The sequence below is a fragment of the Lycium barbarum genome, chromosome 12, assembly GCF_019175385.1.
Source record: "Lycium barbarum isolate Lr01 chromosome 12, ASM1917538v2, whole genome shotgun sequence".
NCBI classification, from domain to species: domain Eukaryota; kingdom Viridiplantae; phylum Streptophyta; class Magnoliopsida; order Solanales; family Solanaceae; genus Lycium; species Lycium barbarum.
In genome coordinates, this window is record NC_083348.1 from 65,856,212 (window position 1) to 65,874,743 (window position 18,532).

The window sequence follows — 18,532 nt, forward strand, 5'->3', positions numbered from 1 at the left end:
TTGTAGAACAATTCAAGTTTAACATCGGGGTTAGTCCAAATCTTTATGATATGCGTGAGATAGAAAGAATGCCACATGAGTCTTTTCAGGAATATGCCATCCGATGGAGATTGGAAGCTTCAAAAATACGCCCTCCATTGCCCGAGAATGAGTTCATTTCAACTTTTATCCAAACGCAAAAGGGCATATATTATGACAAGTTATTATGTGCGCGGTTACGTGATTTTTCTGATCTAATTCAAGTTGGAAAGCAAGTAGAAACGGGCATTCGAGCAGGAAGAATTGTTGACACTTCATCAGTACAAGCAACGTTTCAAGCTGAGACATTCAACAACTTGCAAGGCAAAAAGAGAGAAACCGACTCAGCTATCAGGTCTACATATCAGCCGTAATCACGACAGAACCATCAAGTTTCGCGTGATCATATATCTCTTCACCAACGAGGCTTTCAATATCAACTCGATCAAGCACAATCTAGTTTACGACAGCCAGAGCACGTAAAATTTCGCACTTTTACTCCTCTTGAAGAGTCATTAACCAGCATATTCGAGAGAATGAAAGCCAAGGGACTCCTGAAGCCAAAGAAAGGATGGATCCCTAAAATCCTACCACCAGATTTTGATTGGTCCAAGAGTTGTGCTTACCACTCTAATATTCCAGGTCATGACACAGAAGATTGCCCAGCACTTAAGCATAAGATCCAGAACATGATTGAAAAGGATAAGATAAGCGTGCAACAAAATAAATTGTGCGACAATGATGGCCCTCCAGTTGCAAATGCAATTATTGTTACCGGTGATCCATCAAGATTGGCACCGAGACATTTGAAAAGGAAGCGTGTAACTAAGTAGGATGGTTAAAAGGATCTACCGTCACTAGCATCCTCCACCCATCCGCCCTATGATCAGCTTTCTGTCTCGTAATTTTGCTAAAGCTTTGTATGAACTACTTTTGACCTGATTCCTTCGAGATAAGTAGGCAGTCCATTCTTGGACACGGTCTTAATATAGTGAAAAATTCTGTTTTCCCATAAAACAACACTGGGGCAGCTTTGCAAATGGCCTATCATTATTCGACAAAAGCATGAATCAAAATCCCGAGCAATATATTAGCGTCACCATATTTGTCGCAATGCCATCACCACAAGAAATGCAGATTCAATGCCAAGCTTCAGTGTTCAATGCAAGGCAACCATTTTATTTTACACTAACAAGTTTTCTTTGAGTAACGCAGGGGCATATTTTAGCTATTCTTGAAGGATATCACATAGTATCAAGTCGGCAATTGCAAGATTCAGATAAAGCAAAGGGCAAAGCCAACTTAATACTGATTAAATTTGAAACTCACAAATTTCTTTAAGTGCAGGAACTTTTTAGATGTAAATTTTGGCAGGGTAGAAGATCCCCACATCATTGGCACTGCATCATGAGTATTTGTTGCTGCAAGTTACGCACTGCGTCAAGCTCGTCTCACCGCATATGAATGCTCGCTACTACAAATCAATCATCGAATCAAGCCCTTCGTTCCGCACCAATTTTAGTAAACATAAATCAAGCATCGCATTTAGGCTAGTCCGCCTTTAATTGGACACTTTAGGCTTGTCCGCCTTTAATTGGACACTTTAGGCTTGTCCGCCTTTAATTGGACACTTTAGGCTTGTCCGCCTTTAATTGGACACTTTAGGCTTGTCCGCCTTTAATAAGACATTTTAGGCTAGTCCGCCTTTAATAGGACATTATAGGCTTGTCCGCCTTTAATTGGACATTTTAGGCTTGTTCGCCTTTAATTGGACATATTAGGCTTGTTCGCCTTTAATTGAACATTTTAGGCTAGTCCGCCTTCAATAGGACATTTTAGGCTCGTATGTTGCATGGGCTGAGCACCGCCCGCTTGAAATTTCTACATAAGGCTGAGCACCGCCTTTTATATGTTGCATGGGTTGTGCACCGCCCCTTTGGAATTTCTGCAAAAGGCTGAGCGCCGCCTTTTTATATGTTGTATGGGTTGAGCACCGCTCTCTTGATGTTGCTGCATAAGGCTGAGCATCGCCTTTTATCTGTTGCATGGGCTGAGCACCGCCTTCTATATGTTGCATGGGCCGAGCACCGCCCTCTTGACGTTTATGCATAAGGCTTAGCACTGCCTTCTGTCTGTTGCATGGGCTGAGCACCGCCCTCTTGATGTCTCTGCATAAGGCTTAGCACTGCTTTCTACATGTTGCATGGGCTGGGCACCGCCTTCTACTATATTTTGCGCGGATTGAGCACCGTCCTCTCGATGTTTCTACATTAAGGCTGAGCACTGCCTCCTCAAAACAGATACGATCTCTGAGGACGTGAAAGACACCCTTTCATGGCCAAAGGACTTTACTTTTATGCATCATCATCCAAGGGCATCATAGTCTAAAGGCATCATCTTCATAGCCTAAATACAACATTTCATGGCTTAAGGAATTTACTTTACTTTTACGCATCATCATCCAAGGGCATCATAGTCTAAAGGCATCATCTTCATAGCCTAAAGCCAACATTTCATGGCCTAAGGAACTTACTTTGTGTATCATCATCCAAAGGCGTCATTGTCTAAGGGCATCATCTTCATGGCCTAAAGACACCATTTCATGGCCTAAGGATCTTGTTTCTTGTATCATGACCCTAAGACATCATAGCCAAAGACACCACCTTCATTGTCTGAAGGCATCTTCTCATTGTCAAAAGGGAGTTTGCATTATGTTTAATTACTTATCGTACTTTATAGTTGAGCGCTAACCATTTTATCCAGCCATAAATAGGAGTCACCTCTCATCAAACGTTTCTACCCGTACCTCGCACCTGAACTCAATATCGTCAAACCCTTTCAGGGACTTCTTTTCGTCTCTAAATTTGAACTACGCTTGACCTGATTCCCTTAGTGAGATACGTAGGCAGCCTATGCCAAGCTCGGTTTCATCATCGTAAAGCTCAATGTCCTCCTATGCCAGAAACTGGGACAGTTTTTAAGGGCATCATCGCAAGCGACATAGAGAAACATGAAAGAGTATATGGCCAACAGAATCATCAGGCAAAAGGAAGACTTTGGAGAAAAGACGCTCGCTTTGTTTCACAATGTGTCACAGTCCCAGTTAGCCAAGATTTAGAAATAGGCGGAGGTTACAAGTCCAGACAAAGTTGGAAGCATGAAGCGTCAAGAGCCAGATCTTCAAAGTCAACGCGAATCAACCCCCCCAAAAACTTACAAATTTTCTTTGGATGCAGATTTCCAAGTTGCTGAAGCTCAGATATGTAATGTTTACAGCCTTGCAAGGATCGCGCGTCGAACGCGTACAAATATTATTGCTTTCAAATGCATTGCATAAGTGCTCTCAAATGCACTGCGCATGCACTACTGTCTCAAAAACACCACACTGCATATGCACTATTGCTTTAAATGCCCCGCACTGCATATGCACTATTGCTTTAAATGCCCCGCACTGCATATGCACTACTGCTTTCAAATATCCCGCACTGCAAAAGCACCGCACCTGCATTGCATTATTACTTTCAAATGCCCTGTAAAGGCATAACATCATTATTTGCAAAAGCACCGCATTTAGGCTAGTCCGCCTTTAATAGGACATTTTAGGCTCATCCGCCTTTAATTGGACATTTTAGGCTTGTTCGCCTTTAATTGAACATGTTAGGCTTGTTCGCCTTTAATTGAACATCTTAGGTTTGTCCACCTTAACATAGGACTTCATTATTCATTTAGGTTTGTCCACCTTACAATAGGACTTCATTATTCATTTAGGTTTGTCCACCTTATAATAAGACTTCATTATTTATTTAGGTTTGTCCACCTTATAATAGGACTTCATTATTTATTTGGATTTACCCCCCCCCCCCTTAATATAGGACGTGATGTTATTAGGTTTGTCCGCCTTACAATAGGACTTAATCATTTTATTTGGGTTCGTCCGCCTTATAATAGGACTTGATTAATTTATTTGGGACATGTCCGCCTTAAAATTGGACATATTAAGTTTTACAAAAGCGCACTGATGTTGCACTTGCATTCGCACTACTTTTACCTTGAATAATTTTCGTACTAATCTCGCACTAGCACTACTCTTATCTCAAATATTTTGTACTAATCTCGCACTAATACTACTTTTATAACAAATATTTTGTATTAATCTCGCACTAGTACTACTTTTATCTCAAATATTTTGTACTGACCTCGCACTTGCATAACTTTAACCTCAAATATTTTGTACTAATCTCGCATTTGCACAACTTTTTGTCTCAAATGTTTTGTACGAACCACTGCACATGCACTATTGCTTTCAAATTCCCCGCATCACACATGCATTGCATTATTACTTTCAAATGTCCTGCGAATGCTCGTAGACGCATTGCACCGCACCTGCATTGCTTTATTATTTTCAAATGCTCTGCGTATGCTCGCAGACGCATTGCACCGCACTTGCATTGCTTTATTATTTTCTAATGCTCTGCGTATGCTCGCAGACGCATTGCACCGCACACATGTATTGCTTTATTAATGCCCTGCGAATGCTCGCAGACGCACCGCACTGCACCTGCATTACTTTATTATTTTCAAATGCTCTGCGTATGCTCGCAGACGCATCGCACCACACCTACATTACTTCATTTTTTTCAAATGCTCTGCGTATGCTCGCAGACGCATCGCACCGCACCCGCATTATTTTCAAATACTCTGCGTATGCTCGCAGACGCACCGCACCGCACCTGCATTGCTTTATTATTTTCAAATGCTCTGTGTATGCTCGCAGACGCATCGCACCGCACCCGCATTATTTTCAAATGCTCTGCGTATGCTCGCGGACGCACCACACCGCACCTGCATTGCTTTATTATTTTCAAATGCTCTGCGTATGCTCGCAGACTCATCACACCGCACCTGCATTGCTTTATTATTTTCAAATGCTCTGCGTCTGCTCGCAGATGCATTGCACAGCACTTGCATTGCTTTATTAATGCCCTGCGTATGCTCGTAAACGCACCGCGCCGCACTTGCATTGCTTTATTTTCAAATGCCTTGCGAATGCTTGCAAACACACCGCACATACATTGCATCTGAATGCCCTGCAAAGGCACTGCATCATTGCTCGCAAACGCACCGCACATGCATTGCTTTATTATTTTCAAATGCCCTACAAACGCACCACATTATGCCGACTTAGAAAGCCTCATTTCTCATAAATCATTCGGGCTTAAATAGCCCATCCGGTTTAAGGCCTCATTAATCATCGCCAAATAGGCATCATTCTCATGAATCATCGGCCTAGAACCTCATTTGCATTAGCCTCAGCAAAGGCTGTCATTTTAATCATTGCAGCTTTTCATGGGCTTATTTTTACATCGCTTTACTTCCGATATTTATTTTTACTGACTATTTTACCTAGCTTAAGTTTCGCAAGAGTTTTAGCACAACGTGGAACTGTTTCTTCGGCAGCGAACTGGGGCAATGCGTTGGGAAGAATAAGCAGACTTCCCGACAAGGGTCAAAGATCTACCTCGAACACTCAGCTCCAACTCCAAATATTCCGCTCGCATTCAGCACACTCAATTTTCAGAATTCTTGAGTTCTATCACAATACCCAGTGTCATCATAATTCAACACTGGGACAATATTTCGCAAGGATTCGCATCAATCGGGATTTGCTATACATAGGGGGTCGTAGTCATCCCAGAACTACACACGGCCTGATTCTCATGCAGCCCGCGATATGTAGGCAACTCGAAGACCGGAGTTCGGCCGTAATCCTCTAAAAAAATCTATTTACCCTTAGTCCTCCAAAATCCTTTAACCGGGACAAAATAGGCTACTAAGTCAACGTCTTTGCCCGAAAATTCTTTCATCATTACCGGGCAAAGAGGGACAAGTTGTTGACACCCAATTTTGTCCCACCTTTCCTCCGAATTACCTATTTTTCGCTTCCAATATTTTGGCAACTTTAAAAAATAATTATTTGCATTTTTTACTATAATTATTAGCTTTTATTAATACCGGTATTTCATTATCCTGTCATTATCTTTTACTACCGTCACTACTACCATTATTATTATTTCTATTATTATTATTATTATTATTATTATTATTATTTTGTTATTAATATTATTAGCAGTATTATCATAATTTGCGTTTCAGCATTTTTACCACCTTATGCATACGCATCGCATTTATTTCGCACAATTAAATGATAGCGTTTATTTGTTTTCAAAATATTATTGCACGGCTATTACAACGTCATATGATTTTATTATCTGAGCACTAATAATTACATATTTTATATAGCACACTTAGTATATAGTTAATTAAAATGGATCTTTTATTTAAATTTAGAAGCCAAATTGTTTCTATCACTCAACCCATATTTTTAATTCATCTGGCCCAAATCAAAGCCCAATCAACAACATTATTTTTCGGACTAGCCCAGTATCACTTAAAATAATTACCAGCCCATTCATTTTAATACCCAGCCCAAAAGAAAAATCGACCCAATCCATTAAATCATTTGACCCGACCCAATTCTATTTGAACAAAAGGAACCACTAGGGTTCCTTTCATTCTCATCATCGCTGCACGCGCACCCCACCCGCTCCTCTCTCTTTCCTCTCTCCCTCTTTCATCGTCATCTCATCCCCACCACCTCCGTTTGTCCCCCACGCCTGTCTCCCACACACGCCTCTGTCTCTTCTCTCCCCTGTTCCCCACGCCTCTGCCGCCTCCACTTCCCTTTGTCCCCGCTCCTCTCAAACGAAAACCCTAACAATCCCCTATAAATAATCGTTTTCCAATCATTTGAAAGGGTTTTTTTTTTTGAGTCAAAATTCCCCTAGAAAGAAGAACAACAGGTTTTAAAGTCGCAAAAATCCCCTGAAAATTAAAATTCTGAAAAAGAGGTTTTCCGGTGGCAAAAATCCCCTAAGCAATATTAGTACATCAGCTCTATTTCTGCATATCGAGTCAAAAAATACTAAGAGAATTTCCCTGCTTTTCGTTTGCTCTGTTGTTGTGAACCCGTGCCTCGCAAGCTCTGATTTGGCAGTCTTTCGAGGTAGATCGGAGACTCAAAGCCTCACTTCGCTGCACCCGAAGCAGGTAATTCTCCATCCCCTTTATTTATTTATTTTTCATTCTTTGGTTGCCCTGTGGTATTTTTGGTTTACTATTCCATGATTCAAGTATGTTAGTTTAGTTAAGTTATTTTAGTTCGATAGACGAGTCTGTTTCTGTGATAGTCTGTTTGGGTGTTTTAAGCATTTTTAAGTAGAATGATTTGGTTTGGTCTATTTAAGTATGTGAGCAACTCTTCTTTATTTAGCTGATTTCAGTTTTAGCAGTTAAGATGTGTTCTCATGTTTATATGCTAAGTTCGATTCATGTTTAGTTAGATATGTTTCAGTGTTAGCCTGTTTATGTGTTTAAGCATGTTTAGGTATGATAGTTTAGTTTAGTTTTAGTAAACACCTTCTTCCCCTTTTCTGTCTAGTTCTATTTAATCTCTGCTTGTTTGCTTTGGATGTTATTTGCTTCATTTGTATCTAGTTGGTATATGGTCATTGTTAGTAGTTGGTCTGAATATGGTTATAGTATGCTTCAGGCCTTTACTGTAGTTATTTCTTTGATGGAATTTAGTGTGATTTAATGGTCTGATGTGCAATTTCTCTTTTAGTTTTGTGCGTGCCAAGTATGTATTTTCAGCATTCCTTTTCCCATGTTGACCCCTTTTATTCACTCGTTTCCTTTCCGTTTTAACGAAAATAATGTCGGTCATGTTTTTAGCTTCTTTTTGTTGTTTTCTATACTTGGGTTAAAGTAAAGAAGGAACTAATTAATCTGTTACTTTTTCTTAGAACAATAATAGCTTTTGTCACAGTTGGATGCTAATCTTTATCTCTTTTCCCCTTTCTTTTACATGTACAAATTGGAGCAAACGGAGTCTTAATTCGGGAAGTTATCAAAACAAAGTCTCAAGATGAGACTCGGCACACCCTGTTACACCTTGGAAAATTTCGCGCTACCAAGGTCGTAGCCAGCTTAGTATGGGCCGAAGGAAGGGCAAATCTATGCAAGGATTGAGGAGAAATATTATATTATAAGAGTGTAATAATGGTATACATATGACATTGGGAGACCATATGGGTTGAATTGGTTCATATGTCACTTACCGAAAAGCCCTCGTTGCTATAAGCTAAGTGGGGCCCACACACACCGGAGTTTTATATGGGACATATGAAGATGTACATGTGTAGTACATGGAATGTTGAGCAAGTCCTAAGAAGGACCCATAAGCCAAATATGGGCATAAGCCATCCAAAAGGGTGAGTTAAGGAAAACATTTTCGGATGATCTGGTCTGTAGGGGCCAAAACTCCATTTTTAAGTTGGAATTTGGGAAACACACCACAGGATGAACGTTGTAGATAATTGAAATAGATTTCTAACCATAGGTCGTGGGCCCTCACAGCATATCAGGATCAAAAGTTATGGCCATTTTACGACAGATAGTTCGGGGCGGAATATCGTTCTGGCACAACATGCGACTCGCATGTTCGACATGCGACTCGCATAGAGTGTCGCATGTGGTGTCAGTCCAGAATCTTCTGGGCAATTATATATAGACCCAACTTCGTTTTTAACCCATTTTTTCACCATTTTTGGTCCGAAAACCCTCTAGAACCCTCTCAACATTTCAGCCACAAGAAAAATCAAAGGGAACCAAGATTAACAACATCAAATTCATGAACCCAAGTGTGTGAAACTCAAGTAGGATTCATCTTCTTCAAGAAAATCCTAAGGAAGGTGAAAAAGGGTTTTGGTGATAAAGGGAGGATTCAACTCTAAGCTTGTTCCACCATCATCTAAGGTATGTTTCATGGTTTTATTGTGCTATTTAAGGTATTGTAAAGCTAAGATGCTTGTATTGTAGAAAAGCATGGGAAGTGGGTCTTGAATGGATGAGATTACATGAAAATCATGAAAATGGATATGTTGAGATTACAAACACGTTATAAATGATATTTAGACCACGAAATAAGAATTAGATATGCGAAAACGCGATGATGAACCATAAACCATAAATGTGAGTTAATTGGAAGAAAATGGTGGATTTTGCTAAATGTACATAAATGACGATTGTGGATTGTGATATTGTGAGTAGTATTGTGAGTGTTGGGAGTTGAAATATGACATGGGAAAAGTAGTAGAAACGAAGGAAATGCTGCCCAATTTTCCCTAAAAATAGTAGTCCGTTCTTATAATTGCTTAGCTAACGACAGCATGAATTCTCTTGAAGGTATACATGAGTGCATCAAAGGAGAACAAGCAAGCGATAGAATAGTTAAACGTAAAAGGTATGTGAGGCTAGTCCTTTATTTCTATGGCATGAATCTGATGGTATGATTCTCCTTTCTTTACATGAATTATTTATATATACCCCAGAAAGTCAAGAGTCTATGATCATGAATAGCTATATGAGATAAGAGATATGCTATGAGTACAATAATGATAAGCTTGAGTCTAAATATTCTAGAGTTCATGCTATGACGTTCCTATAACGCTAATGATGTCGTATGTTGTATACACTCACCTCATGCATTGTTCCCTCCGAGGTGAGGCAGAATACCATTAAGTTAAGTATGTCTTCTATTGTATACACTCACCTTATGTATTGTCCCTTCAAGGTGAGGTAGAACATTATTAAGTTACAGATGTCCGTTATGGCATACACTCACCTTATACACTACTTCCTTCATGGTGAGGCAGAATACTTATAGATGTCCATAATAAAGTCGGGGGATCACGACCCTACGTCACCCCTACAAAGTATAGTTGTCCTTGAGTTCTTACGCATGTATTATGATGAGTATATAATGATGAGCATATTATGATGATGATATTACACCGCTCCTATGTGGGCGGGCAGACATACACACCACTATAGTGGGCAGCTTATACCCCGAACGCGGGAGGCCTGGACGCAGGCTATGATTATTACACCGCTCCTACATGGACAGGCAGCTTATATATTATCACACCATACCTATATGGACGGGCAGCTTTTACATTGTTGCATACATGAGATGATGATGATTATGAGTAAGTCAGCATGTGTTATTTCGTCTATAAGTTACAGTCATATACAGTTGCATCCTTATTGATGCTTCATTCATCTCATCGACGTATTTTCATTGTTATGCCTTACATACTCAGTACAATATTCGTACTGACGTCCTTTTCTTTGGACGCTGTGTTCATGCCCACAGGTAGACAGGGAGACGGTGCAGATTTATAGGAGCTATCAGCAAAATTTCAGGAGCACTCCATTACTCCGGAGGTGCTAATCGGGTTTATACTTTTGTGTATGTATATGTATATATATTTTGGGCATGACGGGGTCTTGTCCCGTCCATATGTCTAGTACTCTAGTAGAGGCTCGTAGATACGCAGTGTGGGTTAGATGGTCTCACGAGATGCTATTTAGTATAAATGTTATTTTGATAGCCAAGAGGCATATATATATAAGTATTTATGTTTTATATGAAATATGATTTTCCTACGATTTGAGTATAAAAGTAATAAAAGAGCATGAAATGAGTATGATGAGACATAGAACGAGTGGTGCTCGGTGGTTAGCCCCGGGTACCCGTCGCGGCCCCTAGCTGGGTCGTGACAAAAGTGGTATCAAAGCAGTTCAGTCCTAGGAAGTGTCTATGAGCCGTGTCTAGTAGAGTCTTGTTTATGGTGTGTTGCGCGCCACATCTATAAACAGGAGGCTATAAGGCATTTAGGATGGTTACTCTTCTTTCATCTCTAAGATCGTGCGATAGAGCTAAGCCGTAGGAAATGAGATTCCTTATACTAACCCCTAATTGCAGTAGAAGAATGGTAATGATAGAAGAAAGTGATTGATGACAATGAAAGCTACGGAGGTAAGCCCCTTCGTTGAGGATACGTTATCGAAATATGTAATACTATGATGATGAATTGATTGTCACAAAATAAGTCAATGTTCATATGATAAAGAAATTGATTAAATGTGGCTCTCTATGATAAGTTCAGCTATAAGTTGAGAACACAGCAAATTGAATGAATCAGAATAAAGGTAATCGATGGTACGAAAGATATGTGTCGAATAAAATAAGAATATTGAGATATGATGGAAATATAAAGCTGAAGGATGAAAAAGGGAAATTAAATGGGAAGAGGTAACAGGGCAGATCGCTACAAGATCAGGTACATCTCGAAGTGTGAGATATGAGGTACGTTATGACATCTTTGTGCTTTTACTTGAAAATGGGAGCCCTGTGTGGCTGAGACATGTCGTGTATTTATATATATATATTGGACCTGTGAGGCATTGTTGGTATTTGCTGCGTGCAGGTTTTGGGATAGTAAGAAATATAGAGGAAACTCTGCCGAAATTTTCCTAGAATCCAAAAGAGATAAGAAGTAAGCTTGTAATATGTCCTAACAAGAAGAGATGATGTACAAAAGAGTAATGGCAAAATGAGATTAAGCTAGAAGTATCGTTAATGACTACAAGAATTGAGCTAGATACTATTGAATTGATAGTAATGACAGTTATAAGAGCGACATTGATACGGTAAAGAGAAATGCTAGAGTGAACAAAGGAGATTAGTAGCACTAAAACATGACATGGATGAGAAAGGGTAATTCTAATAGAGTGTGATATTGGAGTAGCGATTGGATATATAAGCACGAGTAAAATATGATAAGTTCATTAGCAAAATAAAGTAGCAGCATCACGGAGATAGAGATACGAATATGAGGGGTTATAATGAATGTGAATACATTGGTGAGATAACTTATGTGGTAAGTAAAGTACAGGGAGGAAATGACTAAAGGCGTGACATGTTCTATATGAATAAAGAGTGAATGCAAGTGTGAAACCAACAAGCGAGCCCTGGAGCAGTAGATGAGAAAGCTTATGAGACCTTGTTAAAGGAAATTCAAGCATAGAGATGATAGAAAGCAATGACAAAAAGGGAAGCCAACTTGAAAAAGAAATTAGAGAAAAGTGATATGGAAAAGTCGTAGTAGTTTGTGATTGGTATAATCAAGAGTAAAAGAGCATGGGACATAAGGGATATATGAATTAAATATTTGAAGGTGAGGTAACGGATTTGAGAATGGTACAAGTAAAATCCTAAAAGGGGGGAAGCAAGTAAAGGTAATATAAGTGTAGAGATTGAAGTAATGGACTCTAAGATGTGACAGATATAGACTCTAAAACAAAGAGTGAGAGTTGTGTAGAAATAAGTCTAGTCATGGGTAAATGAGTACGATTACGAATACAAACACGGATCAGGATACTTGTATATGTATAGAAATGTATGTACACGAATCACGCAAGAACGATTATGTGACTTGCAAGGAATAAGAGGTAAGCAAGAATGGTGTGGTCATGACACTCCAAGTCAGCTAAAGGAAACAAATATGGCAAAATTTTCGTAGAATCCCGAATAATTTAACATTCGAGGACGAATGTTCCCAAGGGGGGAAGAATGTTACACCTTGGAAAATTTCGCGCTACCAAGGTCGTAGCCAGCTTAGTATGGGCCGAAGGAAGGGCAAATCTATGCAAGGATTGAGGAGAAATATTATATTATAAGAGTGTAATAATGGTATACATATGACATTGGGAGATCATATGGGTTGAATTGGTTCATATGTCACTTACCGAAAAGCCCTCGTTGCTATAAGCTAAGTGGGGCCCACACACACCGGAGTTTTATATGGGACATATGAAGATGTACATGAGTAGTACATGGAATGTTGAGCAAGTCCTAAGAAGGACCCATAAGCCAAATATGGGCATAAGCCATCCAAAAGGGCGAGTTAAGGAAAACATTTTCGGATGATCTAGTTTGTAGGGGCCAAAACTCCATTTTTAAGTTGGAATTTGGGAAACACACCACAGGATGAACGTTGTAGATAATTGAAATAGATTTCTAACCATAGGTCGTGGGCCCTCACAGCATATCAGGATCAAACGTTATGGCCATTTTACGACAGATAGTTCGGGGCCGAATATCGTTCTGGCACAACATGCGACTCGCATGTTCGACATGCGACTCGCATAGAGTGTCGCATGTGGTGTCAGTCCAGAATCTTCTGGGCAATTATATATAGACCCAACTTCGTTTTTAACCCATTGTTTCACCATTTTTGGTCCGAAAACCCTCTAGAACCCTCTCAACATTTCAGCCACAAGAAAAATCAAAGGGAACCAAGATTAACAACATCAAATTCATGAACCCAAGTGTGTGAAACTCAAGTAGGATTCATCTTCTTCAAGAAAATCCTAAGGAAGGTGAAAAAGGGTTTTGGTGATAAAGGGAGGATTCAACTCTAAGCTTGTTCCACCATCATCTAAGGTATGTTTCATGGTTTTATTGTGCTATTTAAGGTATTGTAAAGCTAAGATGCTTGTATTGTAGAAAAGCATGGGAAGTGGGTCTTGAATGGATGAGATTACATGAAAATCATGAAAATGGATATGTTGAGATTACAAACACGTTATAAATGATATTTAGACCACGAAATAAGAATTAGATATGCGAAAACGCGATGATGAACCATAAACCATAAATGTGAGTTAATTGGAAGAAAATGGTGGATTTTGCTAAATGTACATAAATGACGATTGTGGATTGTGATATTGTGAGTAGTATTGTGAGTGTTGGGAGTTGAAATATGACATGGGAAAAGTAGTAGAAACGAAGGAAATGCTGCCCAATTTTCCCTAAAAATAGTAGTCCGTTCTTATAATTGCTTAGCTAACGACAGCATGAATTCTCTTGAAGGTATACATGAGTGCATCAAAGGAGAACAAGCAAGCGATAGAATAGTTAAACGTAAAAGGTATGTGAGGCTAGTCCTTTATTTCTATGGCATGAATCCGATGGTATGATTCTCCTTTCTTTACATGAATTATTTATATATACCCCAGAAAGTCAAGAGTCTATGATCATGAATAGCTATATGAGATAAGAGATATGCTATGAGTACAATAATGATAAGCTTGAGTCTAAAGATTCTAGAGTTCATGCTATGACGTTCCTATAACGCTAATGATGTCGTATGTTGTATACACTCACCTCATGCATTGTTCCCTCCGAGGTGAGGCAGAATACCATTAAGTTAAGTATGTCTTCTATTGTATACACTCACCTTATGTATTGTCCCTTCAAGGTGAGGTAGAACATTATTAAGTTACAGATGTCCGTTATGGCATACACTCACCTTATACACTACTTCCTTCATGGTGAGGCAGAATACTTATAGATGTCCATAATAAAATCGGGGGATCACGACCCTACGTCACCCCTACAAAGTATAGTTGTCCTTGAGTTCTTACGCATGTATTATGATGAGTATATAATGATGAGCATATTATGATGATGATATTACACCGCTCCTATGTGGGCGGGCAGACATACACACCACTATAGTGGGCAGCTTATACCCCGAACGCGGGAGGCCTGGACGCAGGCTATGATTATTACACCGCTCCTACATGGACAGGCAGCTTATATATTATCACACCATACCTATATGGACGGGCAGCTTTTACATTGTTGCATACATGAGATGATGATGATTATGAGTAAGTCAGCATGTGTTATTTCGTCTATAAGTTACAGTCATATACAGTTGCATCCTTATTGATGCTTCATTCATCTCATCGACGTATTTTCATTGTTATGCCTTACATACTCAGTACAATATTCGTACTGACGTCCTTTTCTTTGGACGCTGTGTTCATGCCCACAGGTAGACAGGGAGACGGTGCAGACTTATAGGAGCTATCAGCAAAATTTCAGGAGCACTCCATTACTCCGGAGGTGCTAATCGGGTTTATACTTTTGTGTATGTATATGTATATATATTTTGGGCATGACGGGGTCTTGTCCCGTCCATATGTCTAGTACTCTAGTAGAGGCTCGTAGATACGCAGTGTGCGTTAGATGGTCTCACGAGATGCTATTTAGTATAAATGTTATTTTGATAGCCAAGAGGCATATATATAAGTATTTATGTTTTATATGAAATATGATTTTCCTACGATTTGAGTATAAAAGTAATAAAAGAGCATGAAATGAGTATGATGAGACATAGAACGAGTGGTGCTCGGTGGTTAGCTCCGGGTACCCGTCGCGGCCCCTAGCTGGGTCGTGACACACCCATCCATAGAGTCATCTCGTTCCGCAATTCTTAGATCACATCGGGCAGGCGAAACTCGTTAGAGGCCGCCTGTAACATTTTGTTCTTTTTTTTTCATTTTTATGATTGCTAATTTGTCTGCGTTTTGGATTGTGTGTGGCTTAAAATTAGGTGGAGAACCTATGATTCATGTAGGATTAGAAAGGGGTAGATTCTATCATTTAGGATTACCGCTCTGAACATTAAGTACTTATTTTCACCATATAGAGTGCATCATTCATATAATAATATTTTAAACTTTGTTAGCTATAAGTTATCTTTTTTTTCTCAAAAGCTATTTTCTTAAATTTTGAACCTCAATTAATTAACCTAAGATTGGCCGGATAACCGTAGTTAACGGATTCTAATGGATGCCTAACCCCTTCCCTTTAGGATAATATAGAACCCTTACCTAGAATCACACTGATTAAGCAGACTATTAACGGAGGTTTAGTTAGCTTTACCTTAGTTAATAATTAGGTGCCCTAATTCACCTTAAAATCAATTAGGTGGAGACTCCTTAAAATAAAACAAATAGGAATCACCAATATGTTGTACTCCGCTTCAACCCGGTTAAAATGGGGTATAACACCCACCAGAGGGGATTGTGTGGGTACCCTCACGATTCACGAGTTGAATTTTTCGATCCAAATTTACATTGTTTGATTTTTATTTTAAAAATGTAAAATCCTATTCGAACCAAAATAAGTTTGGATTGCTTCAATTTTTCTCTTTACTGGTTCGATTTTTTTTGTTTGTTTGATTATTTGATTGCGTCATATATGATAAATATCATAATCGAATAGTTATATTTGAATAGAGAAAAAGAACAAATATTAGAGAGAAGAGAAGTAAAATCTTTTAAATATATTTACTAATATAAGTTGTTGGGAAATAGAGGTAAACTACAATAATAAATATTTGTTTGCAACAAATTTTCTCAAGATACAAAAAATAAAAAGAATGATTTTATTTATTAGGATTGTGAGTACAAATCTGTGTATTCCCTTGATTCTTCTCTCATAAATTTTATTCATGATTCGAAGACCGTTAATAGCATATTTCTCGAATGTAGGATAATTTGGGTATGGACTTTCTTGGGGTGTATTTAATCGCCACGAAAGGATATTGTGGATCTTCTTAATTGATCATTGTCACGAAATATCTGGCTAAATACTGATCTCTTTATGATTATCCCGGGAAGTTTAGGGGATTTTCGAGATCCCTTTTCAAAAGAATATGTGTCTTTTTATATAGGCGTGAACTCGAGTTTAGGGTAGAGTAGCCTTCAAGAAATCCTAACAGACTTTAGAGTTTGAAGATGGATTGGACTCATCTTGTAGAGTCCTATTTTAAATCCGGTAAAATTTCAAAGTCTACAGTTTGTTTATAATAAATCTAGGAAGTTACCTCATTCTTGTCAGAACTCAGAAGAAATAAAATGTGTGTGTTCATTCTTTTCTTTGATTTTCACGATCAGTATTTGATATTCTCTTTAAAACTTTAATTAATCAAAATTCACGTCACATGAGACTCTGTACTGTAACTTTTAGCGTCAAGTTTGATAAACACTATAATGGATATCTAGCCTCATGGAAATTAGAGCAAATCATGCATTAATATATAAGTTAACTAATTTCTCTTTAGTAGAGGTGACAAACATTTGATAAAGAAAATTGAAAATCAAAAGATAAAGTTGTCACAAACATATTATTTTATTAAAAGCTTAAATCTTGATTACAATTGGAGTCATCAAGATAGCATATTTTTTTCTAGTTTGTTTTCAATGCATTGCTTTAGTTAGCCAAGGACAAATAACATAATATTACATGCCATTGCAATATTTTGTTGCACATTCATCCAAGCAGCTTCTGATTAACTTCTCATCTGTGAAAGAATATGTTAAAAACTTATAAGTCATAGATTAAGTTATATTAACTTTGCTTGTTAGAAAAAATGTAAAATTATTGAATAGAGAAAGATATAAAACAAATTATACCTTCTTTAAATTCGGAGCAACGTTCAGTTGAACAATTTAACTGACAATTTAGTTTTTTGGGAGAAATAGAACGATCACATTCCTTCAGGCATTTTTCCATGCAAAAAGGATTGTATATACATAAAATTTTACATTTTGCTTTACAAGACAATTTCATCTCGCCATTAGCTTCAATATTTGTTGCAAAAATCACAATGAAAAATATAACTAGAACTTTTTTGAAATTCATGATCTGCAGGATAATGCACTTCCTCTCCTCAATTGAGTAAAATATATGTAATTTGTTAGATTTAATTTTTATATGAGATGCTAGATGAAAGCAAAGCAACACTATTTATAACCAAAATTTTCTTGATTTAAATTAAGTCAAGTTACAATTAATACTACTTGCTAATAAAAATTAAGATTACAACCAAATAAATATAGTACAATCTAAAGTCAATATAAAACATTTTGACTATCATATTATGTAAATGTAACATCAAACATTCACAAATAAAAATTTGACCGAACTACAACAACGTGTGAAAAACAAAGATATCTATTTATAAGAAATTACAGTTAATTTGAAAGTTATTGAAGTTATTTAATGTCACCCCCCAATCCTGATAGGGCATGATGGGCACCCGACCCTTACTTAGAGCCGAGCAAACCCGCTGGTTCTTATTATACTCATAATTTCACTGGACTCTTAAATCATGAAATGAAATGCATAATGAAAGCTTTTAAAAAACATTCTTTTCGTCTTTCTTAAATCAAGTAAAGTCTGTAATAATATGAATCCGTAAAGTAATGCAAAATGATATGTCGGCTTACATAGCCGCTTACAAGACTGGCATACTGTATACATGACTCTGTCTGCAAAAGTCTCTAATGTAGAACATGATATCAAAACATAATTTGGGATAGGGCCCCAACATACCCATAATGCATCTGACTCAAATCATAAAGAAATACTCTGACTCGGCCATACTCCGAATGAAATGGAGTTTACCAAAACAGTTGATAGCCTGGGAATACCCTACAGTCAGTCTCCTGTATAATCTTTCCTACAAAACAATCTGGGGCTGCGTGGCATGAACACAGCGTCCCCAGGCAAAGGGACGTCAGTACGAATAATGTACTGAGTATGTAAGCCAGCAGTAATAATAAGGAATGAATCATAAATCATGATGAAAGTATGAGAAACAACATGTACGGTGAATAGCCCTAAAGGCAGAGAACAATAATGTAAATAGCCCCGAAGGCAAAGACAATGTAATAGCCCCGCAGGCAAGAA

General features: G+C 38.2%; 1 long non-coding RNA gene across 1 annotated transcript; it reads right to left on the reverse strand.

The window, feature by feature from the left end:
* Window positions 1-16,950: 16,950 nt before the first annotated feature.
* LOC132623249 (uncharacterized) lies at window positions 16,951-17,559 on the reverse strand. The gene is made up of 2 exons (XR_009576179.1): window positions 17,254-17,559; window positions 16,951-17,141 (listed from the first exon to the last, which is right to left on the reverse strand). It is a non-coding gene; the product is annotated as an uncharacterized LOC132623249 (long non-coding RNA).
* Between the last annotated feature and the right edge of the window lie 973 nt (window positions 17,560-18,532).